This window comes from Hoplias malabaricus, chromosome 12 (genome assembly GCF_029633855.1).
Source record: "Hoplias malabaricus isolate fHopMal1 chromosome 12, fHopMal1.hap1, whole genome shotgun sequence".
Classification (NCBI taxonomy): Eukaryota; Metazoa; Chordata; class Actinopteri; order Characiformes; family Erythrinidae; genus Hoplias; species Hoplias malabaricus.
The window spans coordinates 20,144,788-20,160,638 of record NC_089811.1 but is presented as its reverse complement, the minus strand read 5'-3'; the positions used below and the strand labels follow the sequence as shown (position 1 = coordinate 20,160,638).

General features: G+C 38.9%; 1 pseudogene; it reads left to right on the top strand.

Moving 5' to 3' along the window:
- LOC136710412 (MORC family CW-type zinc finger protein 3-like) overlaps positions 1 to 4,721 on the top strand; it is a 31,391-nt pseudogene extending 26,670 nt beyond the window's left edge.
- The last annotated feature ends 11,130 nt before the right edge of the window (positions 4,722 to 15,851 follow it).

The window sequence follows — 15,851 nt, the reverse complement described above, 5'->3', positions numbered from 1 at the left end:
CGTCAAAACAGGATCTTAAATCCGCAACTGCAAAAAGAGATTCACACATGCAGCAGAGAACGCGAATGTGTGGATTTTTTCCACCTCATTCAAAAACTCTCACTGTCACATTTGGAACCTTAAAAAGGTTTGCTCTTGCACATTTTAAGCCGTTTGAGAAGGTACTGATTCACACATTCACAACATTTGATTTACAAATGCAAATCTTTTTTTCATATTTGTGAATTTAAATGATTGTTGTTTTTTTAAATTTGTGCATTCCAATACATTTGTGGATTTTAGTTTTACATGTATGTAGTTGCTCAAATGCAGTTACAAAGTCTGTTACATTTGTGAGTATTGTTTTACAAACTCAAAATATTTTTGACCCCTTTTTTGACTCCATACTATATAAACAATTTTGATTGATTGATTGATATGTTCCCCTTGAGTGGGTTGTCACTCCCAGTCACCTTTGGCTTGCCTATGTGAATTTTCTAAAGCTCATCTGTGTTGTATGAATAAAATAATATTACATTTTTATTTAATTAATTTAATACTCTATTGTTTGATACATCACCAGTGTATTTAGATTAAGTAATTAAAAAAATCAATGACTACTTTTTGAAAACTATCAGAGTAATAGTGTGAAATCCATGGAAATCAGTGACTACTTCCACTGTTATATATGTTCTTAAATACTCATTTTCTCAAAGACTCATTTTCTTTTACAGTCCCCTCTTTGTTTCCCTACATTTCCTGCAGAAGCCTCATTCAGACCTTCTCATATTTCCAGGCCTCTCACACGTTCAAGTGAGCTCCTGTTTTGTTATATCACTCAGTAATATATTTTAAATGTTTTAAATTAATCCCACAGGTTCCAGACCTTCCGATGTCATCTCTAATACAATCTCACTTTCCAGCTCTACTCCGGCAAGGTACATCATCCTTTTTTTGTATCTCACATTGTTACATGCTGTCCATTTAAGCCCTGCCCTATACATCTCTCAGTTTTTCCCTATTAATATGCTCTTGAGAGCTCCCAAATTATTACATTTCTGTTGTGTTTCTGACTTGCTCCTTGATTTTATGTTTTATAAGTGTCAAGAGGGGACTGGACTTCAGAAGAGAGAACAGAGATGCAAAGAGATTGAGAATGAACAATGGTTTCTGTGGCGACATGCTAGACAGCCCCTCAACATCTACCCCCTTACAGGAACCCTGCTCCTCACCGGCCAGTGTTATTTTGAATAAAGATGGTGGTAAAGATGCATGTGAAGATGATGAATCTTTTGGTATTGTGTTAATGGACCATGGCAATGACAACAATGATCAGGATTGCAACAATGACAACTACAAATATCTCTTCATCTTTGAGAGCAGGAGCACACCTCTGCCTAAATCAGCATTTGATTTCTCCAAGGCAGAGTCAGAAAGTAGCTCTACTGAGGATCTGCCAGAAATGTACACAAAGTGTAGTATGGAATCCTTGGTATCCACAGAAATTACAGCTGAAGCTTCTTCTACTCCCACTAATCAATTCAGTATGTGTACTCAGACTGATCTAAGCCTAACAGTGAAAAACAAAGAGGGGGATTCAGAAAGGGAGAAAGCAAAAGAGGGGAAAGAGGTTGAGGGGAGAGGTAACATGGGTGTAGAAACAGAACAAGGTGTTGTTTCTATGGAAAGGAAGACAAATCAAAAACCAGAGCAGACAGAGCCTATGCAGAGATCTCTAAATGCCCAAGTAAAAACTGTAACAAGCTTAATCAAAGAAAATGGAGAAAGAAACAACCAGTCTAATTGTTTTGTAACTGAAATGATGGAGGTGAAGTCAAAGTATGAGTCTAAGAGTGAGAGAATAAACCCAGGATCAGAAGAAGAGGCACTAAGGTCAGTGACACTCGAGGACTCACTTCAGGACCTTGCAGACAGAAAGCAGCTTTCAGTGCTGGAAGTCCAGCAGCAGCAGGACCACTTGCTGGAGCTTCTGGAAGTGGCCTCTCGGGAGCGGGATGAGAGCCGGACACAGGTGGAAGTGCTGCAGAGCAAACTGCTGAAGCTCACCCAGAATACACTGGAAAAGGAGCAGTATGAGTAGAGCACACAGACCTCCACAGCAGAGGAGGAGCAGGAGAAGGGTTATAAAGCACTTTATCTACAGGCCAGAGAGGAAATAGAAAAGCTCAAACATGAACTAAAACACTTAAAAAGAGAACCCCAGAGTGGTGCAGAGAACAGGGAGGAGAGCAATGTAGGTCCAGCAAGGTTGGAAATATTTGATGGTGTGGATGATGAACTGGCTTGTCAAGTGGACCTTCTTCTAAGGCAAGTGGATGAAGGAAACAAAGAGCAACAAGAGCTGAAGAGCAAAGTGAGTGTCTGACATACAAACATAGAATAGAATGACATAGAAATAAAATACTTGGTTATTCTTGTCCCTAGATACTGTAGTAAGTTTTATTCATTTATTAATTTAATTTACACTACTTAATATTTTTCCTAAAAATTACAGCTTCAAAATTTTTGTGATGCTTCACAAAATCTCTAATAACGAGAAAAGAGCCTCTGCCATTGCTAGTCTGGGCTCAGAACTGCAGCACATTTACAAGAACACAAATAAAGTACAATACCTTACTTTCCCTCTTTGTACTTGTACACAGCTGGACTGTCTAGAACAAGAGAAGAGCAAGTTGTTGATCTGCTGTGAAAACCTTTAAAAAAAACTGAAAAGAATTAAAGGGAGAACACAAAAAGATAAAAGGAAGTGTAGAAGAACGATGGACACAGACAGAATTCCCTGATCCACAACAACAGGAGAATGAAGCAGATGCAACAGAACCTTCCAACCCAGGCCAATGCATAACAACTGGGGTCAATCAGGATGAGACACAGGAAAGACCAGAGATAAGACAAGAAGACACAGACACACTGGAATGCAGGTAGTTCTTGATATCTGCTACAAATTATAACCGGTCCAGGGAACATGTCACAAAAAGAATATCAGTTTGTTCCAAAAGCAATCTGATGAACTGAGAATTGTTCTGATTCTGCGGTTTGCTGACCATAACAACCTTGGCACATTTTAAAATATGGTTGCAAAATAAAAGAAAAACAAAATAACACAAGAGGAGTTAAGGGACCAGAGCAAATTTTAAATAAACAAGACATGGCAAATAAACATTGTTTATTTGTAAAGTAATTAAGTAAATTATTTGTCTCCATATACCATATTTAATAAAAATAAATCTTACTGGCATATTACAGTACCACAGAAAGAGTACAGTAGTATGTCATTTTTAATCCCAGTTGAAATTGTTTAAAGATGAAGTCTGAGTGTTATATTTTTAGTAGTATTGTCTTGCAGGATAACACTAATAACCAAATATAGCTTATTTTAACTTACAGTCTAAGTTAAAGTCTAAGAAGGAGTCTTCAGAGGACAGTCTTACTGAGAACACATCCTACCTACCGCAGCCTAGGCTTTGGAACACAGCTACATATTTACACACATCCTCAGAGAATAGCACACCAACAGTGCCAGATCTGCATGTAACACTGATTTTATAGATAATTTCTACAAGATTTTCTTAGATTGAATTCTGTAGAACAGTATGGTTACAGGCTTCCAAAGCTGTGAGCTTTCATTCAGGAGATTTGACAATGCAATTAAAAAGAGCCTACAAAGTTATAACCATGATGTTAATTCACATAATAACCATTGACCATATATACTGAATGATCATTGGATTAGGAAAACATTTGCAGTTCTATAACTACAGTCTGTAGTCCACTTGCTACTCTGCATGCTTTCATATCCCCATTACACCCTGTAAGGGCCCCCCTAGGACCAACACACATCAGGTATGATTTGGGTTGTGGATCATTCTCAGCACTGCAATAACACTGATGTGCTGGTGATGTGTGTTGTGCTGGTATGAGTGCATCAGACACAGCAGTGTTGCTGGAGTATCAAAGCTGGACTTAATATAGTCCACCAATCACAAATGCTGAGCCAACAGGGTCGTGTGTTCACTTATAGATTAGAGGATGACCAAACCAGACTGTGCAGTCTCTGACTTTACATCTATTAAGTGGACCAACAAGGTAATTGTGTCTAACAGAGTGGACACAGTGTTTAAATTCTCCAGGTGCTCTGCTGTGTTTGATCCTCTAATACCAGCACAACGCACATTAATGCACCACCACTGCAGCACTGAGAATGAGCCACCCCACAAAACATATCTGCTCTGTATTGGTCTTGTTGAGGGTCCTGACCATTGATGAACAGGGTGAAATGGGGATAAGAAAGTATACAGAGAAACAGATGGACTACAGTCTGTAATTGTAGAACTACAAACAGCTCTGGTATGGTCAGTGGAGCTGAAAAAATGAACAATAAGTGTAGATACAAGGTAGGTGTTACTAATAAAGTGACTGTTCAGTGTACACTCCTGTGCAAATTCAGAAACCTCCCTTTCATTTGTTTAATTTCTTGTAACAAGTACAAGTTATTTATGCAAACACCTCCTGACTTTCACTGTACATTTGTTGTGGAGTAATGCATGTAGACTAACTCTTTCTTGTTTTCATTCTGTTTTTATAGCCTCAAGGTTGGTCATCTTCTGGTCACCTTCGTCCCTGCTCTGGACCTTGAGTAGGTGAATTATGATTGTGATGTCATTGATGAAATTCTTGAACAAGTTATAAATGAAATCACATCTACCAGAACAGTTTTATAATAGGACATGCATGTTTACACAGAACAAATTTCCAAAGCAGCGGTTTTCATCCTCTTGTATTTATTACTATTTCTACAACATATTTACAAAGCAGCATTGTGTGCCATCATTGCAGGACTTGTATTAATATATCAATTTTATTCATTCATTCATTATCTGTAACCGCTTATCCAATTCAGGGTCGCGGTGGGTCCAGAGCCTACCTGGAATCATTGGGCGCAAGGCGGGAATACACCCTGGAGGGGGCGCCAGTCCTTCACAGGGCAACACAGACACACACATTCACTCACACCTACGGACACTTTTGAGTTGCCAATCTACCTGCAACGTGTGTGCAACGGGAATCGAACCCACAACCTCCAGGCCCCTGGAGCTGTGTGACTGCGACACTACCTGCTGCGCCACTGTGCCGCATCAATTTTATTGTTAATTTTAATTTTTTTAATTAGATTTTTATTACAAACTGCTACTGACAGCCATTAGTTCCCAATCAGCACAACCTTGCAGACTACCAACATGGCCCACCATAACCCAGTAGTTGAGAAACTTTGTTTGTTAATGATGTTAGATTCAACCACAAGTTCTTAACACCTCACCTGTGCAGAATGAATACAGCAAAACATTGTTAATTTGTTGGTGAGTCATTAGGCTCAATATAAACATTTAATAAAATTAAGGATATTTTTCAGCCTAAGCTTTTCTTAAACTGTGCCTAAATTAATAGTATGACAAATACAGATTTGTGGTGTGTCCTTCTGTGAAGATGCGCATAGATGAAATCTGAGTTTATACTTTTACATTAAACTTGATCATTTTTATTTGCCACAATGTTGAAAAGTGACCACTGAATGTATGGTTTATGTTCCTGTACAACAAGCCTGAAATTCTATAATAGTTTATTTCATCATGATTTGGCATTTTCTCTGGCCACCCATATTTGCATTTTGAAATACGTGTTTTCAGCGAAACAGCAAACCTTTAATGTTCATTGTACTCGGCTAGAATTGTCAGCTTCTACCTCAGTTTTTCGCTCATTGTCATTTAATAAACTTTGCTAAAGTTTGCAAATTACTAAATTTGGAACCTGTTTTTAGGATTCTTGTACTCAGAAAATATTATTCACTTTCCCCATTATATAACTTTTTATACCCTAGGTTTGGGCAGTATAACAGTAATACAGTATACTGCAGTATTTAAAAACTTTCTGCATGTGTGGTGTGACAAATTTCTGCTTTGTGCCCAAGTACGAGACCAGAGTTCACTCATGTGCATTTAAGAAAGTCACAGGGAGGGGGCGCTGTGGGCACTCTAACTGCTGATGTCACAGTCTGCAAACAGGTTATTATTTTGAGAAGGTATGACATTATTAAAACTGTGGATACTGCCTATCCTTAATATACACATTAATAGTTTTTGTATGCAGATTTGTTGTTTGGGTATTTTTTTGTGGGTGGGGATGCTTTAATTAATTGCATTTTCTTATTTTCTTTTCAATTATGGACTTGTCCTGTGGCTACTGGACCATTATAATCAAGGAAGAATACTGATTCCTATTCTGCATTTGATGACTGGTTCTGTGATTATATTTGTGATTCCTTCTGCCAGAAATAATTTTAGATGTGGCTTTTTTCGACCATGTGAAGATTAATGTTTGTGTTTTTTAATTTTTTTACTTTTTTATTATTTTTTTTTTTTTTTTACATCAACAGTCATATAGTTTTATAGCCTCAGACGTTTGAGAATGTCAGACCTAACTGAGTTTTACACTGTACCCAGTGAGTCATTTGTGACAAAGAGGTACAGAGAATCTAGAATGTATCTTTCCTGCATTCATTTTATTTCCTGCATTTTCTGTATTATCAATAATTTAATGCACAATGTGGTGTACAGATGAACGGTCTGAAAAATGTCCTATGTCTTCCATTTTCACATTAGTGAGGAAAGATGATGGCATTTGTAAAAGGGATACTTTTCACTTAAAAGCATTAAACCTCAACATTTGCAGCTGTAAAGAAGCAAATGTCTCTGACATTCATCACTAATTTTGGCTTTTGCCATTAAAAGGGAATAAAGAAAAAACTGTAGAATATAAATTGAGATAAGCTCCTCATAGGTTTAAACTATTTTAAATAAGAAACTGGACATTTTATTCTTTTAAATACTCAAATAATTTGTTTTTCTTCTTTCATTTTTTGAAATGTGTATCCAATTAGTTGAATAAAACTTGCTATTTTCCTGTGCTTTTTTTCATTTTGGCTTTTATGATTACTATCACATTTATATAAAAATGTTTTGTATTGTAACAGAAGTTGTTTTAATCTATTGACATCCAAAACTTGCAATTTGATGTACACATATTAATTAGTTTCTATATATCATGTGTTATACAAAGGATAGAAAAACAATCAAGCTTTTTCTGCATAGAGACACGCTACATAACCATAGGTTTGTGGACATTTTACTTCACAATGTTTTATTGTATTATGATGAAGGCTATCTATATGTAGTTTGCCCCTTTGCTGCAATAACAGTCTTTGATCTTCAGGGTAATTATCAAGAAAATTGCAGTGAGGATTAGATGGCATTCATTTACAAACATTAGTCAGCTGAGGAATGCTGACCTGGATTTGAGGAATCCTGCAGTTTGGGAGCAACTCACTTGCTGCTTCATGTAGAGAGGAGACTGTTGAAGTTTCAGAACATAAAATCAAACATCATCCTACCCCAATTTTGCAAATGTATGAACTTGGATGCTTGTGAGTCAATAGCTGTATTCTTAAGTGGTGTCTGAAGGTGAGCAATGAGTGCAAAGCCACTCCTTCTGACCAAATTTTAAAGTATTAAAATTACAGAACAGAACAATGTGAAATAACAAAAAAATATTAGATTTAGTTAAAAAAGTAGAATGATGTAATTGTGTAGTAGTTAAAGAAGAAAACTTCTTGTAGTCATTTGCTGGACATTTTTGGAAGTAGGGTGTGCATACATTCATGTCACAGATACACTATATGTACACATGTATAGGACATATTTCCTTGAATTTAGGTATTTAATTCAGTCCAAACAGTTGGTGTTTTCTCCCCGTGTCCATGTGGGTTTCCTCCCATGGATTGTGAGGGCTTTAGACCCACTGCAACCCTGAACTGGATAAGCAGTTACAGACAATGAATGTTGTAAAAGAACCAGTTTGTGAAATTTCTTCCCTTTTAGATATTATATGATGAAATATGTGTGGTATTCCTGAGGAGGGAACCATAGCAACTCTGCTATGAAGTGGCAGATCCCATAAGGTAAACCATGTCCTTGGGTGCTGAGGCAGACAAAGCCTTACTAACACCCAAAGTCCCAAGCCTTCTCATTACAGTAAGTATGGAAACTGTGCACCAGGAGCTTCATAGCTGATGTGACTGGTTAGACGCCATATTAAGTATATACTCATTACTAATTACAAAACACAGTTCAAATAAAAACTGTGATGTTTACATTTTTTATTGTTTTGTCAACAATTTAAATCCTCATTTAGACATTAAAATAAAATAATAAGTGTAGCTTCCTACACTTGTGAAATGTGTAAACAGGTGTTTTGGGTAACACTTTAAATTACAGCCCACTAATTACTGGGCAACTACAGAGTATGTACCATTATGTACGCTGTAAGACAAAATAAGTACTGGGTAAGTAATAGGTATGATGCTAGAAATATGTGGTTATTACTGGGCATCTTACAATTCATTTAATCTTTTCCTCATTAGTCAGCTATGTACATATAATTCCTCAATACATATAGGCTAAACAGTGTAAAATATCTCAGAAGTATGTGATGATGATTATTGTGGTAAATCACATGTCCTGAACCTAATGAGTACAAAGCACCATGAAACTCTGCTAGTGCCTGTAATGAAAGTGTCTGACCATGTTCTTCTCTGTAGGTGCACCGTAAATAATTTTAAAGAATATTATTAAATTCAGAACTGAAGTGAATTCAAAATATTGGAGGATCAGGACAGCAGTCTTGGGCAACTGCTCCCCCATTGGCTGAACAGGCAACAAGCTAGAGAGTGAAAGAAAGTAGAGGAAGGCACCAACAACTTTGCGGCCAAAGCTCCGGTTAGCCGCCTTCACAATGGAACATGGGCCATTCAGACTCAATGTCACCCGTATACCTTGGGATGCAGTCTAAGCTCTGCCGGATGTTGGAATTAAAGATCTTTCATGACAGGTTCCTCTGCCAAACGTTCCCACTATCTGATCCAACACCCGAGTGTCCAGAACATATACCCACAGGTTTGACAATACGACTAAAAAGTCAATCATTGAAATGTGGCCTAGGGTATCCTGATGCCAGGTGTACCCTTATGCTCAAAGTGGGTGTTTGTTAGGGATAAACTGTGACAGGCACAGGAATCCAATAACTGAACACCACTTGGGGTCAGATCAGGGGGGCTCTGCCCCTCCAGGTCTCACTGTCATTGCCCATGTGAGTGCAAGCAGAACAATTACATCACCAGAATGAGTACTTCCAGCACCCCCTCTAGGGTCCCCAAAAAGGCCATTGACTCTAAACTGATGATCTGTGCATAAGTACAAACAACAGTCAGCGTCCTTTCCCCAACTTGAAGTCGCAGGGAAATTACCCTCTCATCCACTGGGCTAAAACCTCAACATACAGGTGCTGAGCCGGGGGACTACGGGTAAGCTCACTCCTGCCATATGCCTCTCGCCATGAGCAACTCAAGAGTGAAAGAGCATTCAGCCCCTCTTGAGGAGATTGTTTCCAGAGCCCATTGTGTGTTTCAAGAACCATTGTGTGTCAAGGGGAGCCCAACTATATCTAGCCAGTACACCTCAAACTTGCGCATCAGCTTAGGCTGCTTTCCTACCAGAGAGATTAAAATCCATTTTCCAATGGCTAGTTTCAATAACCAGAGATTAAAACTCCAGACCCAGATTACTACCTCTCCCACAGGTGATGGGCTAAGCCCAGCCCCATGAGTAAAAATCTGACCACCAAGTGCTTGCTGAGTGCCCCTCCCCCAGACCTAGTTTCAGGGTAACCCTACTCTGGGCCAGGAAACTGTGTCTCTGATATTTTTTTCATCTGGGTCTTATGGATTACTGTTTGTCTGACCCATCACCTAGGACCAATTTGCCTTGGGAGGGGCTTTTGCGCCAACAACATAGCTCCTAGGTTCATGTAGGCACACAAACCCCTCCAAGATGTTAAGGTGGTGACCCAGGGAGGGATACATTATCAAGGGTTAAATGAGAAAAAATAGTGACATTATGCAAATTAAAGCCTAATCTTACTGATCGTCAGATTTTAGGTAGTCCAATATTAGGGCTTAAAGGCTAGCCAGCCAGAACCTCTCTGGGACAACACCACATTGCACAATGTCACCCGGTTTTCTCCTGAAGCCACCAGCCAGAAGCCATCAGCTACCACTTAGTGTTTACCTCCTGCATTGCCCTAGTATATAGCACCAGTCATCACCCAGTGTGTTCCAACTGCTAGTTCCCAGTTTAGACCATCTATCGGCAACATCTCACATACAAACTGTGATTTATAAAGAAATAAATAATAATTAATGTATATTTAAGCAAGGTTTGACCCATGTGTACCCAGAAATCACTGCAGAGTGAGCGCATATTGGTGACATCATGAAGCAAATAAATTGCAAAAAAATGGAAAAAGCATCAGTCCATAACGCATAAAGATTAAAAAATGAAAATCAATGAAAAATCAAGGAAGATTAACACTCACTTGTTTAAAATAGCCTTAATTTCTTTTGAATTTTCAGATTTTTAAAAGTTTCATTGCTTGCTGTAGCTCATTCTACTTTATTTGTAGTATTGTTTTACTCTAGGTTGATTTATTTCACTTTTCATTCTAATTTTAGCATTTAAGTTGCTTTAGCTGATTTTGTTTTATCTCAATACTTTATTTGGCAAAGTGCTTTTTTCTGTTTGGAAAAAGTGTCAAACATGAATAATAATAATAATAATAATACATTTTATTTAATAGCGCCTTTCCTACACTCAAGGACACTTTACAATTACAACAGCAAGAAATAAAAATAAATAAATTTATACATAAAATACAGGTAAAAGAAACGATTAAAATATAACACAGTTAAAAACATGGATCAGTTAAACATTAAAAGCAATCTTGTACAGGTGAGTTTTTATTGAGGATTTGAACTGTAGAAATGAGTTTATGTTCCTTATGTCAGGTGGCAGCGAATTCCAAAGCCGGGGAGCAGAGCGACTGAAAGCTCTACTCCCCATGGTGGTGAGACAGGCGCAGGGGACAGTCAGGTGAATAGAGGAGGAAGATCTGAGAGTGCGAGATGGAGTAGTGACAGTGAGAAGATCAGAGAGATAGGGTGGGCCGAGGTTATGGATGGCTTTTAAAGTGAGTAGAAGGATCTTATAGTCTATACGGAACTTGATTGGGAGCCAGTGGAGTTGAAACAATACAGGAGTGATGTGGTGGAATGAAGGGGTTTTTGTGATGATACGGGCAGCTGAGTTTTGAACCAATTGAAGCTTATGGAGAGATTTGTGTGGAAGACCAAAGAGCAGAGATATGCAATAGTCAAGGCGGGAAGTCACGAGGTTGTGCACGAGGATGGCAGAGGTATGTGGTGTGAGGGCAGGACGAAGGCGACTGATGAAACGTAGATGAAAGTAGGCGGACTGGGTAATTTTATTGATATGTGATTTAAATGATAAAGAATTGTCGAGGATGACACCCAGGCTTTTTATCTGAGAGGAAGGGAAAACAGATGTGTTATCAATATCAATTACGGGACTGTTAGTTTTTGAGAGTATTGATTTAGTGGCAACAAGTAGAACCTCGGTTTTATCACTGTTTAGTTTTAATAGATTTGCAGTGAACCAGGATTTTATTTCTGTCAAACAATCAGTAAGGGTGGAGAGTGGGATGTGGAGAGTGGGTTTACAGGAGAAATAGAGCTGGGTGTCATCTGCATAACAGTGGAAGCTAATGTTGTGTTTTCGAAAGATATGGCCAAGGGGAAGGAGATAGATAATGAAAAGAAGGGGCCCCAGAACAGAGCCCTGGGGCACACCTGAAATAACAGGGAAAGATTGAGAAGTAAATGATTTGATATGAACGAACTGAGTGCGGCAAGAGAGATATGATTTAAACCAGTTTAGGGGAGTTTGAGTGATTCCAATGGAGGAAAGTCTGTTTAGAAGGGTGGTGTGGCAGATGGTGTCGAATGCTGCACTTAAGTCAAGGAGGATAAGGATGGAGAGTAGTCCTGAATTGGCCGCCATAAGGAGGTCATTTGTGACTTTTATAAGGGCAGTTTCCGTGCTGTGTAGTGGGCGGAATCCAGATTGAAACTGTTCATAGAGGTTATTATTTTTTAAGTGATTGTGGAGTTGCGAAGCTACTACCTTTTCTAGAATTTTTTATATGAAGGGAAGATTAGAGATGGGCCGTAGGTTATTAAAATCAGTGGGGTCTGAGCCAGTTTTTTTCAGAATTGGAGTTATTGCAGTAGTTTTAAAATGAGCAGGAACAGTCCCAGTGGAAAGAGAAGAGTGTGTAATGTTGGTGATGATGGGGACTAGTGAGGGCTGACAGGCTTTCACTAGGACTGAAGGGAGAGGGTCTAGTATGCAGGTGGAAGGCTTTAGCTTCTGGATGATATCAGAGATATCTGAGGTAGTGGGAAGCTGAAAGGCAGACCAAGAATGAGCAGGAGGAGAAAAGTCAGGGAGCAAACTGGGAGTGGATTGTACATTAAGAAGGTGGTGGATTGTATGGATTTTGTCAGTGAAAAATGACAAGAGTGAGTTACAGAAATCAGTAGAGTACAGGTGAGATGGGATAGAGTCCGGGGCTTGGGTAATACTTTTATATAATGAGAAAAGTGACTTGGCATTACCTTCATTAGAGCAGATTATATCAGTATAATGATTTGTTTTTGTATGGATAATACATTCCTTATATTGTAACATATGATTTTTATACATTTCCTTATGAACAGTTAGTCCGGTTTTCTTATAGAGCCGCTCTAGCTTCCGTCCTTTGGCCTTCATAAGCCGAAGTTCGGGTGTAAACCAAGGGGCTGAATTTGTGAAGGTTACTGACTTAGTTTTTAGTGGGGCTAGTGAGTCAAGTACAGAATGAAGACCAGTGTTATAGCGAGCAATAAGATCGTCGAGGGTGGTTAGGTGATGAGTGTCAAAGATGGAGTTAATACTAGAGGAGAGCAAATCCAAATTAATGTCCTTAATATTTCGGAAAGAAATGAAGCGGGGAAGTTTGGTGACATTTAGTAAAAGACTGACATTGAATGAGAGGAGGAAATGATCAGTTATTGGGAGTTCATCAGCTGTAAGGTCCAGAGGAGAAACACCTGAGCAGCAAATTAAGTCCAGAATGTGACCCTTGGAGTGAGTGGGAGCATTGGTGTACTGCCGAAACCCAAAACCCTCAAGACAGCACATAAAATCTTTGGTGAGAGGGTTGTTTATGTTGTCCATATGAATATTAAAATCACCCAGCACGATGTTATTAGGTGACAGGGTTGACAGGTGTGTGAGTAGAGTGGCAAAGTCATTTTAAAATGTACTGTTGGGTTTCTGTTAAACAGAGAAAGTCAAACTTACGGTCCATGATGAGATCTTGGATGAGATGTCCTTTGTTTGTGAGTGAGCGAATGTTGAGCAGACCGAAGTTGACAATGGAGTTGGGAAATGATGTAGCTGGAGTGTTAGCCGACCGAGCTAGGCAGGCTAGCACCCTGTGATCAGCAATCCGACCTGTGTTGCATCGGGAACGGTGAGAAATGGACCAGATAGATTTTATTGCCTTTGATGAGTATTCATGAACATTCCGATGAGACCCGCGGTGAATGTATCTCCGTCGAGGAGTGAAGACAACGTCCGGGTGCAGCAGTAGATCTGATGGAGCAGCAGACCGACTGAATCGGAAACGGAGAAGCTCAGCAACAGAATACCGCAGCAGACCCATCACAGGTTTGTGAAATAGCAATAGTCCAGGCAGACAATGTGGGCTTGCTTAAAATATTTAAAAGATTAGGAGAAATAAATAAAACTAGCAGTTTTTCGGGTGAGCAGCGGCAGCAAGTCGCGCCAGCGTTCACTCAGCCCTTTCAATTGAAGTTCAATTATTATTATTATTATTATAAATAATATAAGAAATTAAACTCCATAATAAATAGAGAGTACATAATTACGGACTGGTAATAGTTGCAAATAATTACAAGTATAAAATCATTAACTTGTACAGAATCACAGGTATATATAAATAGGTGAGAGGCTGATGCACGGTCTGTCATAATGGCGAATTTGGCATGTTTTCAGAGATCTTGAAGAATTTTTGCATATGATGATGACTGGTTAATGAGCAAATTTAACACTGTTTACTGCTGCAACCACATGTTGTCACTGAACTAACTTGCGTATGCTTGTATGCCATAACTGAGACCACCAAACAACATATTTTTTCTGCCAAAACTTCTACCTGGAAATCTGCAGTGTTTCTATTTTTGACTTATGGTCCTCCATTTTCTCTACTATCTTGCACTAAATGAACGGAGAAGCCCATATTGAAATATTCCGAAAATTATTTGCATTTAACAATATATAGGTATATGTTGATGCTATTGAGGCAGGTGTAAAGGGAAAACTGCATTTAGGTACGCGCTTTATAATTCTGACTATTTGGCCACACAGAGTTTTATAAATGAGGCCCCAGGTCAATGAAGTGCCAGGTGAGGACATGTCCCAAAACGGTTTGTGCTTTGAACCCATAGCAGAAGGAGGATGCCTAGAAGGGCTTGAGATGTGACCAGCTATCACCTAAGTACCATCAGGAGCCCCTAAAATTGTGGAGGTGCCAATGCATAATGTTATCCCGCACAGTGTCTACTTACCACAACGTTCATTATTGGGATGTTTGGAGGAAGTGTGTGCTGTCTTAACTGCCCAAGACTTTTTAACTCTGAGGATGTTTCCTCACCAGTATGCTTGCATGCATGTAACTGTTATAATAATCTACAAAACCCATGTTAATAAATGGTTAATAAATAAATAAATACAACTTTTTTTTCCTCTCTCAACTCACGTTACAAAAATGGCATGACTTTGGTCTCCTGGTTTTCCCCTACATGTTGATTAGTGTAATTCATATTTACAGTACTGTCATGAAATGAACTCACACACCCATCTTTTTCTATCTCTCTCACACACTAAGATTCTGAACAGAGGAATGTTCATATCTGTCATGACTTTGAGGCTACTACTGATAAACACACACACACAAACACATGCACACCTCTGTCCTTCTCTCTCTATTTCTGAGTCGAGGGATATTCACATCAGTCACATCACAATAAGTTTGAAGCTGTAATTTTTTTGTCCATTTCGATATAACATTAGGAAACATATTTAAATTATGTCTATTTGCAGATCATACTATGCTTAAAAATAAACTAGAGGTGAAACTTTTCATAGGTTTTGGGTCTAAAAAGTAATATTAACAAATCTTTACTGTTTACATTACAATCATTTGATTATTTAACAGAAATAAATGGTATAGCCATCAAAACAAAGTCATAGTCATTTATGAGTTGTTATTGAGAAATATGAGCGTGAGTGCAGCATAATACATTTTAAATCCTAATGTTCATCATCATCATTGATGATCATGATCATGATCATCTTTTCCACTTGTTTATTTCATGGTCGTGGTAGTAACGGTGAGCAAAGAAGCACTGATGTCTCTGTCCTCCGCAACATCCACCAGGACCTCCTGTGGGATTCCCAGGCCAGCCGGGAGATATAATCCCTCAAGCGTGTCCTGGGTCTAACCCGGGGCCTCCTTCCAGTTGGACGTGCCTGGTATACCTCCAGGAGGCATCATCCTCATCAAATGCCCGAACCACATAAACTGACTCCTCTCAACGCGAAGGAGCAGCGACTCTACTCCGAGCTCCTCCCTAATCAGTGAACTCCTCACCTGATCACGGAGAATATGCCCAGCAACCCGTCGGAGAATGCTCATTTTGGCCACTTGTATCTGCATTCTTGTCCTTTTGGTCATTACCCAGAGCTCATCACCATAGGTTA